This window comes from Urocampus carinirostris, chromosome 4, assembly GCF_059441175.1.
Source record: "Urocampus carinirostris isolate Australia breed hairy pipefish chromosome 4, RoL_Ucar_1.0, whole genome shotgun sequence".
Classification (NCBI taxonomy): domain Eukaryota; kingdom Metazoa; phylum Chordata; class Actinopteri; order Syngnathiformes; family Syngnathidae; genus Urocampus; species Urocampus carinirostris.
Genome location: NC_142352.1, coordinates 7,038,851 through 7,056,893, shown reverse-complemented (window position 1 = coordinate 7,056,893; position 18,043 = coordinate 7,038,851).

Here is an 18,043-nt window from a genome sequence, read left to right as displayed (position 1 = left end):
AATCCGTTCCAGAACCCTGTTCGAAAACCGATTTGTTCGATCACCGGAATCATTTTTCCCATTAAAAATAATGTAAATCGTTTTAATCCGTTCCAACACCCTGAATGTTTACCTTGAAGATAACACGATATTGGTTTGAATACTAAGCCAAAATATAGGAACTACAGTGGCACCTCGGTTCTCGACCATAATCCGTTCCAGAACCCTGTTCGAAAACCGATTTGTTCGATCACCGAAATCATTTTTCCCATTAAAAATAATGTAAATCGTTTTAATCCGTTCCAACACCCTGAATGTTTACCTTGAAGATAACATAATATTGGTTTGAATACTAAGCCAAAATGTAGGAACTACAGTGGAACCTCGGTTCTCGACCATAATCCGTTCCAGAACCCTGTTCGAAAACCGATTTGTTCGATCACCGAAATCATTTTTCCCATTAAAAATCATGTAAATCGTTTTAATCCATTCCAACACCCTGAATGTTTACCTTGAAGATAATACAATATTGGTTTGAATACTAAGCCAAAATATAGGAACTACAGTGGAACCTCGGTTCTCGACCATAATCCGTTCCAGAACCCTGTTCGAAAACCGATTTGTCCGATCACCGAAATCATTTTTTCCATTAAAAATAATGTAAATCGTTTTAATCCGTACCAACACCCTGGATGTTTACCTTGAATGTTTAACGTAAACATGAAGCTAACCCAGGCTAATCGTACGTTCGCGTTATCTTCCGTACGAAACATTACGCTAACATGAACGTGTAAAAATAAAAAAAGGGCTAAAACACTTCTTACACCTATATTAAAAACGAATAACAGTTGGTCACGAAAAGAGCGATCTAAACCCGTACGCCGCTCAGCATTGCACCCTAGCGTATGCACTAACGTATTACCGGCGTCGAACTCCGATTTTTTTGACCGAACAGCGAAGCAAGAATTTCTCGAAATTTTTGGTCGGACTCCGATTTGTTCGAACTGTGAGGCGTTCGAAAACCGAAGTTCCACTGTACACGGAATATTACAGAGACGCGTTGTGTGATAAAGTTTCACTATCCTTATTGCTCATTTATTATACCCGCACACCATCTAGCGACCAACATTATACACTGACTTTAAATATGTGATTCCTGTCTAAACCAATCAGATTTGTTTCCTGTGTGTCACGGTTGCCATGGCGCCCAGCTGAAACGTGTTGACAGATTGCTCCCTGACTACTTAAACGATGTCTTGTGAGTCGCCTGGTGTCGGAGCGTCTGCGAAACTCCCCCTAAACTCTGTTGTGATACGTCAAGCCCTGTGAATCCCCGTTTTTGCCTGTGTTTTTTGCTCTTGTGTTCCCAAGCCCAGTGAATCTCCGTTTTTGCCTGTGTTTTGCTCCTGTTTTGTTCTCGCCCCGATCTGTTTGATTTTGACCGCTTCCTCATTCCGATCAATCTACTTCTGCAACGGATCGAGTGTGCGCGCATTCCTCTTCTCCCCAATAAACTGTGAGTAACGTTACGCGATTGGGTTCTGCTTCCTGTCTCCTGTCCTGGTCCTGACACTGTGTTCGAATAAACCAATCAGATGTGTAGTTTCATCCTTGTAATTTACAATAAATTAGCCATCTGCTAGAGAAGGAGGGTGTTCCTCCTTGAGCCGATCCTGGAAGCACGCACCTTTGATGGAAGTGGCTAACAAAAACCGAAATTTCCGACTTTTCTTCTTTCTGCTACTATCTCAAGTCTTTACCTTGACAAACACTTTGTTACTTCAGATGATATTTTGTTGCTGTCATGTGGACAGGATTGGAAATGACAAAAAGTGGCGTCGATGTGTCACGAACCAGAACAGGAAGCAGGAATAAGAACCCAATCGCGTAACGTTACTCACAGTTAATTGAAGAGAAGATGAATGAGCGCACACTCGATACGTGGATCGTTGGTCGCGGAAGAAGATTGATCGGGACGAAGAAGTGGTCAAAATCAAACAAATCGGGGTGAGAACAAAACCGTTGCAAAACACAGGCAAAAACGGGGATTCACAGCACTTGGCATATCACAACAGAGTCTAGCTGAAGTTTCGCAGACGCTTCGACAACAAACGACTCAAAAGACAGCGTTTGAGTACTCCCAGGGAGCAATCTGTCAACGCGTTTCAGCTGGTGTCCATGGGCGGGGCCAATTGGGCATCGTGGCAACCGTGACAGAACCTGGCGCCACACGGCAGGGACCAATTGGGCACCATGGCAACCGTGACACAATGTTGACATCCTAATCTTTTCATTAATCGGCTGTAAGTTTCTGCCGTAGACCTGATCCGGTGAAAAAAAACAAAATCCAAAGACGATAACAAAAAAACTTTCAAATTGCTAGATATGCTGCAGCGTTAGAATCCATGAGTACTTCCACAAACAATGTACACATTGTGAATGATGTTACTCTTTTGGACAAGCTAGGACTCTTGTCATGTTCACACAGGAGATGCATAGAAGTTACATGGGATTACATCCAAGTCGCTTTAGTTGGAAATGTGAAAGATCTCTCAAAAACTTCGGATTTCACCCAAAAATGTTGTAAGTCTTGACTTCTGAACCTGTAACCTCCTAATCTTGGGGATAATTCTACATTTTTTTGGTTTTGCCTTTTTTACATCAAAAGATTGCAAACATGGGCGATATGGAACACATTTTGGTTGTCAATTTGTTCTTTTGTACAGTTTATTTATTGTCACGGTTGCCATGGCGCCCAATTGGCCCCCGCCGTGTGGCGCCAGCTTCTGTCACGGTTGCCATGGCGCCCAATTGACCCCGCCCATGGGCGCCAGCTACAGCTTGTTGAAAGATTGGCTCCCTGTCAGTATTTAAACTCGGTCTTGTCAGTCCCCTTTTGTCGGTCCGTCTGCGAATCTCCGTTTTTACACGGCAAGCCCCCTTTTTTTTGCCTGTCCTGTGTTTTTGCTCCTGTTTTTCTCCCGCTAGGATCGGTTTTAAGCTAGACCACGTCTGGTCTCCTGTCCCGAATTACGACCTGTTTCGATCTCGACATCGTCTGTTCTCCCGTCCTGAATAACGACCCATTTTCTGATATTGACCACGTTTTTCCTCTTCTATTCCGGCTACTGGCCCGTTTTTTGCCGTTCCCGACACGGCGATCGCTCTGAGCAACCCACTCCCTGCAACAGGCGATCTCCGGATGGTGTGTGCACTCCTTTCCCTCCTTCCCAATAAAACTGCGAGAAACGTTACGCGAGAGGGTCCTGTCTCCGTTCTGGTCCTGACATTTACATTAATTCGCTTGATTTACGAGAGGGAAGCACAGAGAAGCAGTGGTTAGCACGTGTGCGGCACAGTTCTGAGGTCAAGGGATCGAACCTCCTGTGTGGAGTTTGCATGTTCTCCCCGTGCTTGCGTGGGTTTCCTCCGGGCACTCCGGTTTCCTCCCACATTCCAAAGACATGCATTTCAGGTGGATTGGCCGGTCCAAATTGTCCCTAGTTGTGAATGAGCAAGCAAATTGTCTGTCTCTGTGTGCCCTGCGACTGGCTGGCAACCAGTTCAGGGTGTCCCCTGCCCACTGCCCGAAGATAGCTGGGATGGGCTCCAGCACCCCCGCGACCCTACTGAGGATAAGTGGTGCGGATAATGGATGGTTCTTCTTTTGAAGAAACAGATTTTAGGGCCTCCTATGTGAGCTCTGCTATCAGTGGACAGGCCCTGGTGTTAGATAGAATAGAATAGAATAGAATATACCTTTATTGTCATTGTTACAACATGGGATATATTGTGACAACGAAATTGGACGTGGCACTCCAGGTCCACATTTTACAGTGAGGATATAAGGAAAACAAAGGGATAATGGAACAAAGAAGATGTTTGTACTGTCCTTGTTGCATAGGCTTTGTTTTCCTCCGGAGGGGAGGGGGAAGAGGGGGTGAGGGACAGACAGAGATGGCTGGATCCAACTAGATGTTTGATCTTACTGTACAAATGTTCCAGCGTTTTTTCCCTAATTGCTCATCCACGAATTGAATGAATTTGCGAAGTACAGTCCTTAAGCATGGCTGATTAAAGTCGCCGGTGCCTGAAGGCTAATGATGTTGTGTGGCTGTCATGAGTGACAGACCTCTGCAACATCACATGGAAATCAGGGACAGTACCTCTGGATTGTCAGATGAAGGTGGTTGTCCCCGTTTTCAGACGGCGAGCCTGACGTTGTTTTTGAACCATAGAGCGATTCCAATGATTTCAATTCTCGTGCCGGCGTGATGAAGGGGCCTATCGTGGAAGAAGAGCCGGAGCTAGCGAAGCGGCTAGCGGCGTTGTAAGTCTTCGGTACCATCCGTAATCATGGTAAATGCGAACTCACGACCAAATAAGATCATCGAGTGCTGGTGGAAAACATCGAAGCGCACAGGGAGCGCAGTTGCTGTGTTTTGCGGAAACGTGGCTCACGTTTAGCATTCCGGATGCTAACGTGTAGCCACCCGGAACTACCCGGAGCTATTCCGGCTTCAACGCCGCTAAACAGAGACACGAAAGCCGGGGGGAATCGGAGAGGAGGCGGACTTGCTAACACGAGGTGGTGTATCCCTGGATTTTCACAAAGAAAAGATTTCCATCTGCCGCAGGGATGTCGAACTTTTGGACTAGCGTGACGTCATCCACTCCGCTACAAGCACCCCTAGGGCATCATGTTAATCTGTTAATAAACAACGGGGTAGACTGCTGGAATTGTGAATTTCCCTACGGGGGTGAATAAAGTATCTGTCTATCTAGACATCTATCTATCCAGACATCTATCTAGACATCTATCTATCTAGACATCTATCTATCTAGACATCTATCTAGACATCTATCTATCTATCTATCTATCTATCTATCAATGCTCTGCTTCCCTTGAAAGAAGGAGCACAGTGGTTTATGTCGTGCCCTAGGAAGAGTTGATCCACTCGTTAACCTCAAAACTAGTCCTCAGGGATGCATGGGTGATTTCCAATCTAACCAGTCATGATTGCTGATTCAGGGCACCTGTGACTGCCCAATTGGCGCCGACAGCCCTGAGCGCTGATTGGTTCAGAGACTCCTTTTAAACCCCCTGGCTTTCAAGAGGAAGCCGTCAGACCGTTTGCGAACCTATGCTCCCAGCTAGGCAAGCTCATACCTTCTGACATTTTCCTGCCCTGTATTCTCCTGCCTGATACCTGGTGCCGACCTGTTTCTGGACCTGTTTCTGGACCTGTTTCTGCCCTGCTCTGCCATCTCAACCACCGACCTGTTTGCTCTGTTTGCTGCCTGAAACCTGTTGCCGACCTCTTTTCTGGACTCGATACCGCCCTTGCTCTCCCGTCCCGGCTAGTGACAAGTATCCCTGCTGCCTACGATTATCCTCGCTCGACACGGAAGTGCCACTTCCGCGTTCCAGCCACCTGCTACCTGTGTCGATCATCGGATCGTGGAAGCAAGAACTGCTCTCTCTCTTTATCAATAAAACTGAGTAAACGAACGCTACTGGGTCATGTCTCCGTTTCTGGCTTGTGACACAGTCTCCATGTGTTTTTTGGACTTCACACATAACCTACTGGTCTTTTGGTCAGTTATTGGTCAGTTAAGATGGAAATAAATCCCAAAATAGATCCTAGTCACATTATTCCCTCCATGTAAAACCTCCGGTAAAAACAGGGGTTGGGGACTATGCGCTAAAATAACAGCCGAATCATTGACACACACTGCTCACTCGATATAGAGTTTCTAGCAGTATCGTGTAGACCAGGGGTGTCAAACATGCGGCCTGGGGGCCAGATCAGGCCCGCTAAGGGATTGAATCCGGCCCGCGAGACAACGCTCAGTGAAGCGCAAGAGAAAAACGAGCTGTAGGTTGAAATATGTCCACTTGATGTTGCCAAAGCCAGGTGCCTCTCACAAAGATGGTGGACTTGTATTTCTTTCTTTCTCTCTCTCTCGCTCTCTCTCTCTCTCTTTCTCTTTCTCTTTCTCTTTCTCTTTCTCTTTCTCTCTCTCTCTCCTTCTCTCTCTTCTTCTCTCTCTTCTTCTCTCTCTTCTCTCTTCTTCTCTCTTCTCTCTTCTCTTTTTTTCCCCTCCCCTTTTCTCTCTCTCACTGTCTCTCTCTTTCACTTTCTGTGTCTCTCTTTTTCTCTTTCTCTCTCTCTCTTGCTTTCCCATTCTCTTTTTCTCTCCTCTCTTTCTATTTCTCTTTGGATATTTTTCTTTCTCTCTCTTTCTTTCCCCCTCTCTCTCTCCCTTTCTCTCTTTCTTTGTCCCACCCTCTTTTTCTCTCCTTCGCTTTGTCTTATTTCTTTGTCTTATTTCTTTCTCTCTAATCTAGTCCGGCCCCCGAGGGAATGTTTGTTCTATCCTGTGGCCCCCGAGGTAAATTGAGTTTGACACCCCTGGTGTAGACCCTTTTATCTACCGAGAGAGCTAACTGTGGTCATTGTTGTTTCCGTTCCACCGGATGCTAACGTTCCACCGGATGCTAACGTTAGCATAGCGCTAAATCTCCTGCCCGCTGCTATCAATAAATAGCAGCTTGCACACCCCGACGGAGTTTTTATCGTCGCCGGTGACTTTAATCGGGCATGTTTAAGGACTGTACTTCCCAAATCCATTAAACACGTGGACTGAGCAATTAGGGAAAAAACACTGGGCCGTTTGTACAGTAAGATCAAACATCTAGTTGGATCCGCCCATCTCTGTCTGTCCCTCACCCCCTCATACACCCCCCCCTCCGGAGGAAACAAAGCCTATACAACAAAGACAGTTAAGACATCTTCTTTGTTCCGTTATCTCTTTGTTTTCCTTAACCTCACTGCAAAATGTGGACCTGGAGTCGTCCAATTTCGTTGTCACAATATATCCCATGTTGTAACAATGACAATAAAGGTATATTCTATTCTATTCTATTATATTCTATTCTATGTAAACTTAAGTCTAAGTCTCGCCATTGTCCAGAGTGGCAATCGCATCAGATGAGCTGGACGAAGTGGCTGGAGACAGGGAGATCGGGTCCTTCATGATATGGCCGCTTACCACAAGATCCGACCCTGGATTTGCAGATAATGGATGAATGGACTTTTACTTTGGCCAGAAATCTGTTGTTGGCGGTGACACAAAGCTGCGGGTGGTTAATCATTAGTGACCTGACATCAATATTTCATATTAGCCCAGATCAGTGCAACACTGGGTTTTCAGTCTGTAGGACTCAATGGTATATCAATTGTCATGATTACTTATGCCAGGCACCTGTGCCCGCTCCTTTGGCGCCAACTGCTCGGACTCTGATTGGCTCCCTGTCCCTGTTCAAACCCCGTCTTTCTGTCACCTGTTGTCAGTCCACCCGCGAACCTCAGTTTAGGCTAGTCAAGCTTTTCGACCGTGATTCACTCCTGTTTCGGCTCCGGTCTGTTTCCCGGTTTCGACCCATTTTCTGATCTCGACCACGTTTTTTTGCTCTCCTGTTTCGGCTCCTGACCTGTTTTTTTCCACTCCCGACACCACCATCGCTCGCCACGGAAGTAGGACTTCAGAACAAACTGCTCCCCGCAACCAGCGATCACCAGATCGTGTGTGCAATCCGTCACGGTTGCCATGGCGCCCAATTGGCCCAGCCCATGAACACCTGCTGAGACGGGTTGACTGATTGCTCCGTGGGAGTACTTAAACGCGGTCCTTTGAGCCGTTAGTTTTCCGAGCGTCTGTGATACTTCTGTGAAACTTCTGCAAAGTTAAACTCTGTGAAATGCCCAGTTCTGCGAATTTGCCTGCGTTTGATCCTGTTTTTGGCCTGATTTGTTTGATTTTGACCACTCTTTAGTTTGGATTTCAATCCACTTCCGCGACCATCGATGCCTGGATCGAGTGTGCACGCATTCCTCCTCTCCCTAATAAATTGTGAGTACGTTACACTATTGGGTTCTATTCCTGTTTACCGCCATGGTCCGTGACACAATCCTTTTCCGTCTTCCCAATAAAACAGAGAGAAACGCACGCAAGTGGGTCCTGTCTCTGCTCTGGTCTTGACAGAACCCTGATTAATACTTTTGAATTAGCCTTAATCATGTACCCAGTGCATTAGATTTGAATAATTACTCAGCTGGTAATTCATAGATTAAATGAATGGGGCAGCACGGCAGCTGAGTGGTTAGCGTGTAGCCCCACGGTGCAGAGATCCAGGGTTCGGTTCCAGCTACCGCAGTATCCGAGTTTGCATGTTCTCCCCGTGCCTGCGTGGGTATCCTCTGGGCACTCCAGTTTCCTTCCACATTCCAAGAACATACATATCAGGTAATTAGCCCCTATCCACTGCCCGAAGATAGCTGGGAAGGGCTCTGGCAACCCCCTCAACCCTGGTGAGAATAAGCAGTGCAGGTTATGGATGGGATGGGTGCCACCAGGTTGTACTTACCCAAGACACACCACAGGTAATGGTTCCCCTACGACCTGTGTGGTTAAGGGATCCATACCAATATTTTGGCCCGGAGAGGGATGGGTGCTACCAGTCTGTACTTGCCCAAGACACACCACAGGTAGTGGTTCCCCTATGACCTGTGTGGTTAAGAGGGTGCAGGTTATGGATGGGATGGGTGCCACCAGCCTGTACTTACCCAAGACACACCACAGGAAATGGTGCTCCTACGACCTGTGTGGTTAAGGGATCCATACCGATATTTTGTCATGGAGAGTGATGGGTACCCCAAGGCTGTACTTTCCCAAGACACACCACAGGAAATGGTGCCCCTACGACCTGTGTGGTTAAGGGATCCATACCGATATTTTGGCCCGGAGAGGGATGGGTGCTACCAGTCTGTACTTACCCAAGACACACCACAGGGAATGGTGCTCCTACGACCTGTGTGGTTAAGGGATCCATACCGATATTTTGGCCCGGAGAGGGATGGGTGCTACCAATCTGTACTTACCCAAGACACACCACAGGAAATGGTGCCCCTACGACCTCTGTGGTTAAGGGATCCATACGAATATTTTGACCCGGAGAGGGATGGGTGCTACCAATCTGTACTTACCCAAGACACACCACAGGTAATGGTTTCTCTACGACCTGTGTGGTTAAGGGATCCATACCAATATTTTGGCGCCGAGAGGGATGGGTGCTACCAGTCTGTCCTAACCCAAGACACACCACAGGTAGTAGTTCCCCCACGACCTGTGTGGTTAAGACGGTGCAGGTTATGGATGGGATGGGTGCCACCAGTCTGTACTTACCCATGACACACCACAGGAAATGGTGCCACTACGATCTGTGTGGTCAAGGGATCCATACCAATATTTTGGCCCGGAGAGGGATGGGTGCTACGAGCCTGTACTTACCCAAGACACACCACAGGAAATGGTGCCCCTACGACCTTTGTGGTTAAGGGATCTATACCAATATTTTGACCCGGATAGGGATGGGTGCTACCAGTCTGTACTTACCCAAGACACACCACAGGAAATGGTGCCATGAGGCTTAAATGCCTGAATTCATATTTTAAAAGCTGGTTTATGTAACTTGGAAAATATTCTACTTGCAGACACAATCTTCTGGCTGCAGTCATCATTGCAGCTCCTTTGCTGCACGTGCAAGTATGTGAAATTCCTGGATGCACTCAAAAAACTCTTTCCTTTTTTATCTTTATTTGGGGTTTGTTTTGGCCTTTGGACTGTATTTGAAACAGTCCCTTTCTTATTTTCACCACTTTCATCCTACACTTAAAGAAAAATCACGACCACGCTCGAGATATCACTGCGTCGCCCCCAAAGCACTGAACCTAAACTTGCCCCGGCTACGAGGTACAGTATGTTTGAGTACCGCCACAGTAGCAGCCAATCATTACACGACAACAAGAGTCCGTTAAAAACGGAAGTAATGTCAAGAGATCTCTATTTGCGAGCAAATATTGTGGATAATGTTTCACCAGGTCACGTGAAACACTGATTGTCCGATTCATTGGCACCTTGAGTACCTTGGTTGTTTTCTGCTGTCAGCAAATATTTAGCTGTCTATCTAGACATCTATCCAAGACATCTATCTATCTATCTATCTAGACATCTATCTATCTAGACATCTATCTAGACATCTATCCAAGACATCTATCTATCTATCTATCTATCTATCTATCTATCTATCTATCTATCTATCTATCTATCTATCTATCTTTCTATCTAGACATCTACTGTATCTATCTATCTAGACATCTATCTATCTAGACATCTATCTAGACATCTATCCTTCTATCTATCTAGGCATCTATCTATCTATCTATCTATCTATCTATCTATTTATCTATCTATCTATCTATCTATCTATCTATCTCTCTAGACATCTACCTATCTATATATCTATCTATCTATCTAGACATCTATCTAGACATCTATCTAGACACCTATCTATCTAGACATCTACCTACCTATATATCTATCTATCTATCTAGACATCTACCTATCTATATATCTATCTAGCTATCTAGACATCTATCTAGATATCTATCTAGACATCTATCTATCAAGACATCTATACATCTATCTAGACATCTATCTAGACATCTATCTATCAAGACATCTATACATCTATCTAGACATCTATCTAGATATCTATCTATCTATCTATCTATCTAGACATCTATCTAGACATCTATATAGACATCTATCTAGACATCTATCTATCTAGACATCTATCTATCTATCTAGACATCTATCTAGACATCTATCTAGACATCTATCTATCTAGACATCTATCTATCTATCTATCTATCTATCTATCTATTTATCTATCTATCTATCTATCTATCTAGACATCTATCTAGACATCTATCTAGACATCTATCTATCTATCTATCTATCTATCTAGACATCTATCTAGACATCTATCTATCTATCTATCTATCTATCTATCTATCTATCTATCTATCTATCTATCTATCTATCTATCTATCTATCTATCTATCTATCTAGACATCTATCTATCTAGACATCTATCTATCTATCTATCTATCTATCTATCTAATGCTTTTGCATCTTACTACTACGTCATACTTGGAATTTTAGTATCGATCCAATCGTAGTAGACACAGGGTAGTATAGATCGATACAGATCCGATACTGATAATTTTTGCTTGGAGATAATTGTTAAATAATTGACATCCCCTTCCATTACTTTAGGGTTAGGGTTATAAAACATAAACATGATATTTCTATTTAAAGTACGTCCCGGGGGCCAGTTATGGCCTGTGATTAAATTTTTACCCGCCCATGTCCTCTGTCATAAAATAAATGATATGTGACCCGCCAGTTATGTTGGCCGCAGTACAAAATAAACTTGAACCAAATAAAATTCCCCATTTCACCAGAAATTGGCAGTAGCCCTTTTGCCACTTAGCCCTTAGCTTTCTGTGAGAATTTTAGCCTACCCCGTTTCTGTCATGGCGACTGCAAATTAAAAAAGGAAAGTTGACTGTGAGGACACGTGGAAATCTGATTATTTTTTCACCGAAAGCCGAAACAACTGTGTCTATCTATTTTGCAGGGACTGTGGATATTTTCAAAGAATTTAACATCAAGAGGGCAGCACAGCGGCGCATGTTTGCAGCACAGTTCTGAGGTCATGAGATCAAACCTTCCTGTGTGGAGTTTGCATGTTCTCCCTGTGCTTGCTTGGGTTCCCTCCGGACACTCCGGTTTCCTCCCACATTCCAAAAACATGCATGTCAGGTTAATTGGCTTGTCCAAATTGTCCCTAGGTGTGAATGAGCGAGTGAATGGTCTGTCTCTGTGTGCCCTGGGAACCAGGTCAAGGTGTCCCCTGCCCACTGCCTGAAGACAGCTGGGATGGGCTCCAGCACCCCCGCGACCCTACTGGGGATAAGCGGTGCAGATAATGAATGAATGAATGAATATTATCAAGACGCACTTCCAGACGAAGCATGCTGATTACAAACAGCTACCTGGAAACAAACGCTGTGAAAAGGTGAAGCAACTGGAAGCTGTTTTAAATAAAGGGATCCAAACAATGTTATTACATTTCTAGGAATATTAATACAAACTCATGCATGTATATTTATCTAGGTGTTTTGATGATGATTATTTGTTAAAATCTCTTTTGCAAAAAGGAAAAAATAAATGAAATTGTGGGTTGCTTGGATAAACTTTGTGCATTGCTCTTTGCGGATCCATTTTCACATTTAATGTTACATAAAATTTCCCTATACGTTCTGCCAAGTTGTATTTGTCTACAGGGTAAAGTCTAAAATTTGGAGGCAACATACTTGTCCAAAACACTGACTGGCGCGCTCCACACTAAAAAACAACAGCCATCTTTCTGTTCTTATCACATTCTGGCCTGTCCTTCCAATGCACTGCCTGGCATGTACATACAAGTTAAACAGTAATGAAAAGCAAATAGCGCTAAAAAACCAAATGCAACTGGATTTTTAATAGCCGCAATTTTAGAGTTACCGCTAATGCTTGTTTTGAGGAGCAAAAATGTAATGGGGCTGAATCATTTCCTGTGGTGTGTCTTGGGCAAGTACAGCCTGGTAGCGCCCATCCCTCTCCAGGCCAAAGCATTGGTAAGAATCCCTTAACCTCTAGGCTCTTAGAGGCACCATTTCCTGTGGTGTGTCTTGGGAAAGTACAGCCTTGGGGAACCCATCCCTCTCCATGCCAAAATAAGTGTATGGATCCCTTAACCACCAGGGTTGTAAGGGCACCATTTCCTGTTGTGTGTCTTGGGCAAGTACAGCCTGGTTGCGCCCATCCCTCTCCAGGCCAAAGCATTGGTAAGAATCCCTTAACCTCTAGGCTCTTAGAGGCACCATTTTCTGTGGTGTGTCTTGGGCAAGTACAACCTGGTGGTGCCCATCCCTCTCCATGCCAAAATAAGTGTATGGATCCCTTAACTACTAGGTCCTTAGGGGCACCATTTCCTGTGGTGTGTCTAGGGCAAGTACAGCTTGGTAGCGCCCATCCCTCTCCAGGCCAAAATATTGGTAAGAATCCTTAACCACTAGGGTCTTAGGGGCACCATTTTCTGTGGTGGGGCTTGGGAAAGTACAGCCTTGGGGTACCCATCACTCTCCATGACAAAATAAGTGTATGGATCCCTTAACTACTAGGTCCTTAGGGGCACCATTTCCTGTTGTGTGTCTTGGGCAAGTACAGCCTGGTTGCGCCCATCCCTCTCCAGGCCAAAGCATTGGTAAGAATCCCTTAACCTCTAGGCTCTTAGAGGCACCATTTTCTGTGGTGTTTCTTGGGAAAGTACAGCCTTGGGGCACCCATCCCTCTCCATGCCAAAATAAGTGTATGGATCCCTTAACTACTAGGTCCTTAGGGGCACCATTTCCTGTGGTGTGTCTAGGGCAAGTACAGCTTGGTAGCGCCCATCCCTCTCCAGGCCAAAACATTGGTAGGATTCCCTTAACCTCTAGGCTCTTAGAGGCACCATTTCCTGTGGTGTGTCTTGGGAAAGTACAGCCTTGGGGAACCCATCCCTCTCCATGCCAAAATAAGTGTATGGATCCCTTAACCACCAGGGTTGTAAGGGCACCATTTCCTGTTGTGTGTCTTGGGCAAGTACAGCCTGGTAGCGCCCATCCCTCTCCAGGCCAAAGCATTGGTAAGAATCCCTTAACCTCTAGGCTCTTAGAGGCACCATTTCCTGTGGTGTGTCTTGGGAAAGTACAGCCTTGGGGAACCCATCCCTCTCCATGCCAAAATAAGTGTATGGATCCCTTAACTACTAGGTCCTTAGGGGCACCATTTCCTGTTGTGTGTCTTGGGCAAGTACAGCCTGGTAGCGCCCATCCCTCTCCAGGCCAAAGCATTGGTAAGAATCCCTTAACCTCTAGGCTCTTAGAGGCACCATTTCCTATGGTGTGTCTTGGGAAAGTACAGCCTTGGGGAACCCATCCCTCTCCATGCCAAAATAAGTGTATGGATCCCTTAACCACCAGGGTTGTAAGGGCACCATTTCCTGTTGTGTGTCTTGGGCAAGTACAGCCTGGTTGCGCCCATCCCTCTCCAGGCCAAAACATTGGTAAGAATCCCTTAACCCCTAGGCTCTTAGAGGCACCATTTTCTGTGGTGTGTCTTGGGAAAGTACAGCCTTGGGGAACCCATCCCTCTCCATGCCAAAATAAGTGTATGGATCCCTTAACTACTAGGTCCTTAGGGGCACCATTTCCTGTGGTGTGTCTAGGGCAAGTACAGCTTGGTAGCGCCCATCCCTCTCCAGGCCAAAACATTGGTAGGATTCCCTTAACCTCTAGGCTCTTAGAGGCACCATTTCCTGTGGTGTGTCTTGGGAAAGTACAGCCTTGGGGAACCCATCCCTCTCCATGCCAAAATAAGTGTATGGATCCCTTAACCACCAGGGTTGTAAGGGCACCATTTCCTGTTGTGTGTCTTGGGCAAGTACAGCCTGGTAGCGCCCATCCCTCTCCAGGCCAAAGCATTGGTAAGAATCCCTTAACCTCTAGGCTCTTAGAGGCACCATTTCCTGTGGTGTGTCTTGGGAAAGTACAGCCTTGGGGAACCCATCCCTCTCCATGCCAAAATAAGTGTATGGATCCCTTAACTACTAGGTCCTTAGGGGCACCATTTCCTGTTGTGTGTCTTGGGCAAGTACAGCCTGGTAGCGCCCATCCCTCTCCAGGCCAAAGCATTGGTAAGAATCCCTTAACCTCTAGGCTCTTAGAGGCACCATTTCCTATGGTGTGTCTTGGGAAAGTACAGCCTTGGGGAACCCATCCCTCTCCATGCCAAAATAAGTGTATGGATCCCTTAACCACCAGGGTTGTAAGGGCACCATTTCCTGTTGTGTGTCTTGGGCAAGTACAGCCTGGTTGCGCCCATCCCTCTCCAGGCCAAAACATTGGTAAGAATCCCTTAACCCCTAGGCTCTTAGAGGCACCATTTTCTGTGGTGTGTCTTGGGAAAGTACAGCCTTGGGGAACCCATCCCTCTCCATGCCAAAATAAGTGTATGGATCCCTTAACTACTAGGTCCTTAGGGGCACCATTTCCTGTGGTGTGTCTAGGGCAAGTACAGCTTGGTAGCGCCCATCCCTCTCCAGGCCAAAACATTGGTAGGATTCCCTTAACCTCTAGGCTCTTAGAGGCACCATTTCCTGTGGTGTGTCTTGGGAAAGTACAGCCTTGGGGAACCCATCCCTCTCCATGCCAAAATAAGTGTATGGATCCCTTAACCACCAGGGTTGTAAGGGCACCATTTCCTGTTGTGTGTCTTGGGCAAGTACAGCCTGGTAGCGCCCATCCCTCTCCAGGCCAAAGCATTGGTAAGAATCCCTTAACCTCTAGGCTCTTAGAGGCACCATTTCCTGTGGTGTGTCTTGGGAAAGTACAGCCTTGGGGAACCCATCCCTCTCCATGCCAAAATAAGTGTATGGATCCCTTAACTACTAGGTCCTTAGGGGCACCATTTCCTGTTGTGTGTCTTGGGCAAGTACAGCCTGGTAGCGCCCATCCCTCTCCAGGCCAAAGCATTGGTAAGAATCCCTTAACCTCTAGGCTCTTAGAGGCACCATTTCCTATGGTGTGTCTTGGGAAAGTACAGCCTTGGTGAACCCATCCCTCTCCATGCCAAAATAAGTGTATGGATCCCTTAACCACCAGGGTTGTAAGGGCACCATTTCCTGTTGTGTGTCTTGGGCAAGTACAGCCTGGTTGCGCCCATCCCTCTCCAGGCCAAAACATTGGTAAGAATCCCTTAACCCCTAGGCTCTTAGAGGCACCATTTTCTGTGGTGTGTCTTGGGAAAGTACAGCCTTGGGGAACCCATCCCTCTCCATGCCAAAATAAGTGTATGGATCCCTTAACTACTAGGTCCTTAGGGGCACCATTTCCTGTGGTGTGTCTAGGGCAAGTACAGCTTGGTAGCGCCCATCCCTCTCCAGGCCAAAATATTGGTAAGAATCCTTAACCACTAGGGTCTTAGGGGCACCATTTTCTGTGGTGGGGCTTGGGAAAGTACAGCCTTGGGGAACCCATCCCTCTCCATGCCAAAATAAGTGTATGGATCCCTTAACCACCAGGGTTGCAAGGGCACCATTTCCTGTGGTGTGTCTTGGGCAAGTACAGCCTGGTAGTGCCCATCACTTTCCAGGCCAAGAGAGATAGAAAGGGGGAAAGGGGGTGTCATTTCGCAAAACTGTCATTTAAATGGGCTTCATATCAGGTTCAATTCCAAACTGCGTCCTCCATTTTACCGTTTTCTTTTGCAGTTTTTTGTCAGTAACGGTGACGACATTATGTGATGATAGGGGGCGGTAATGCACCGAAAGGATGGTTCCAACCGCCGTTAAACACGAAATAGAAGAAAAAGCCAAATCTTCCGTAATGATAGGGGGAAGAGTCGATTAAATAGATCAACAAATTGAACCTACTAGTGACTGTCACCACTCTCTGTTTACCAACAGTGACAGATCATTTACAGCAGAGGTTCCAAATTCAATTTACCTGGGGGCCGCTCTGAGTGAGGTCGGGACAAATCCATTTTTCCTCAAAAACCTGCTGATAATGAAATGCCACTGTTCATGGATATCTTTTCACGATAAACAGCATACATTGTTAGTCATTTAGATCAACGTTGGATCCTCACTAACTTCTGGACAGAGTTTGCTGCACTGAAAGTAATGGGGCTGAATCATTTTGCACACCCACTTTTTCGTTTTTTTATTTGTTAAAAAAGTTTAAAATATCCAATAAAGTGTGTTCCACTTCGTGATGGTGTCCCACTTATTGTCGAAATTATAGTTTTATATCTTGATGTTTGAAGTCTGAAATGTGGCAAAACGTCACAAAGTTCGAGGGGGCCGAAAGTTTCGCAAGCCACTGTATTTGTGCCGTGAAACGGTATTTGCCTCCTTCCTAATTTCTGTGTGTTTTGCTTATTTATCACTAACAAGGGTTATGTGTCAAGACCAGAACGGAAACAGGACCCACTCGCGTAACAAGAAGAAAGGGAAAGTGTTGCGCCCACGCTCCGGGGAATGCTGGACGCGGGAAGCAGGTCGCTCTGAACGCGGAAGTGGGACTTCTGTGGCGAGCGATGGCGGTGTCGGGAACAAAAAAAAAAACTGGTCAGTAGCTGGGATAAAAGAGCAAAAACATGTTCGGTATCGGAAACAAGTCGAAAGCCGGGAAAGGAGAGTAGGCGTGGTCGATATCAAAAACGGATCGTTATTCGGGACGGGAGAACAGACGTGGTCGAGATCAAAACAGGTCGTAATTCGGGACGGGAGAGCAGACGTGGTCGAAATCAAACAGATCGTAGCGGGAGACAAACAGGAGCAAAAACACAGTACAGGGGAAAAGGAGCTTGCCGTGTAAAAACAGAGATTCGCAGATGGACCGACAAAAGGGGACTGACAGGACAGCGTTTAAATACTGACAGGGAGCCAATCTGTCAACAAGCTGCAGCTGGCGCCACATGGGTGGGTCCAATTGGGCGCCATGGCAACCGTGACATGATGATAATCAAACCAATTTAAACATCACACTAAATAAAACAAAATGCATGCTTTCTTGGATCTTGATTATCCTCAAAGGTGGCGTAAAAAATGGCAAAGCATTCGACCAAAAGGATTTGAGGCCGACAGTAAAGCATGGTGGTGGCAGTGTGATGGTCTTTGGTTGCTTTGCTGCCTCAGGACCAGGACAACTTGCTGTGGTTGACGGAATAATGATGGTGTGTCTTGGGAAACAGCCTTGGGGCACCCATCACTCTCCATGACAAAATAAGTATATGGATCCCTTAACCACTAGGTTCTTAAGGGCACCATTCCCTGTGGTGTGTCTTGGGCAAGTACAGCCTGGTGGCACCCATGCCTCTCCAGGCCAAAATATCGATTTGGATCCCTTACCCACACAGGTCATAGCAGCACCATTTCCTGTGGTGGGTCTGGGGCAAGTACAGCCTGGTAGCGCCCATCCCTCTCCAGGCCAAAGTATTGGGATTGTTATCCCTTAACCACTTGGGTCATAGGGGCATCATTTCATGTGGTGTGTCTTGGGCAAGTACA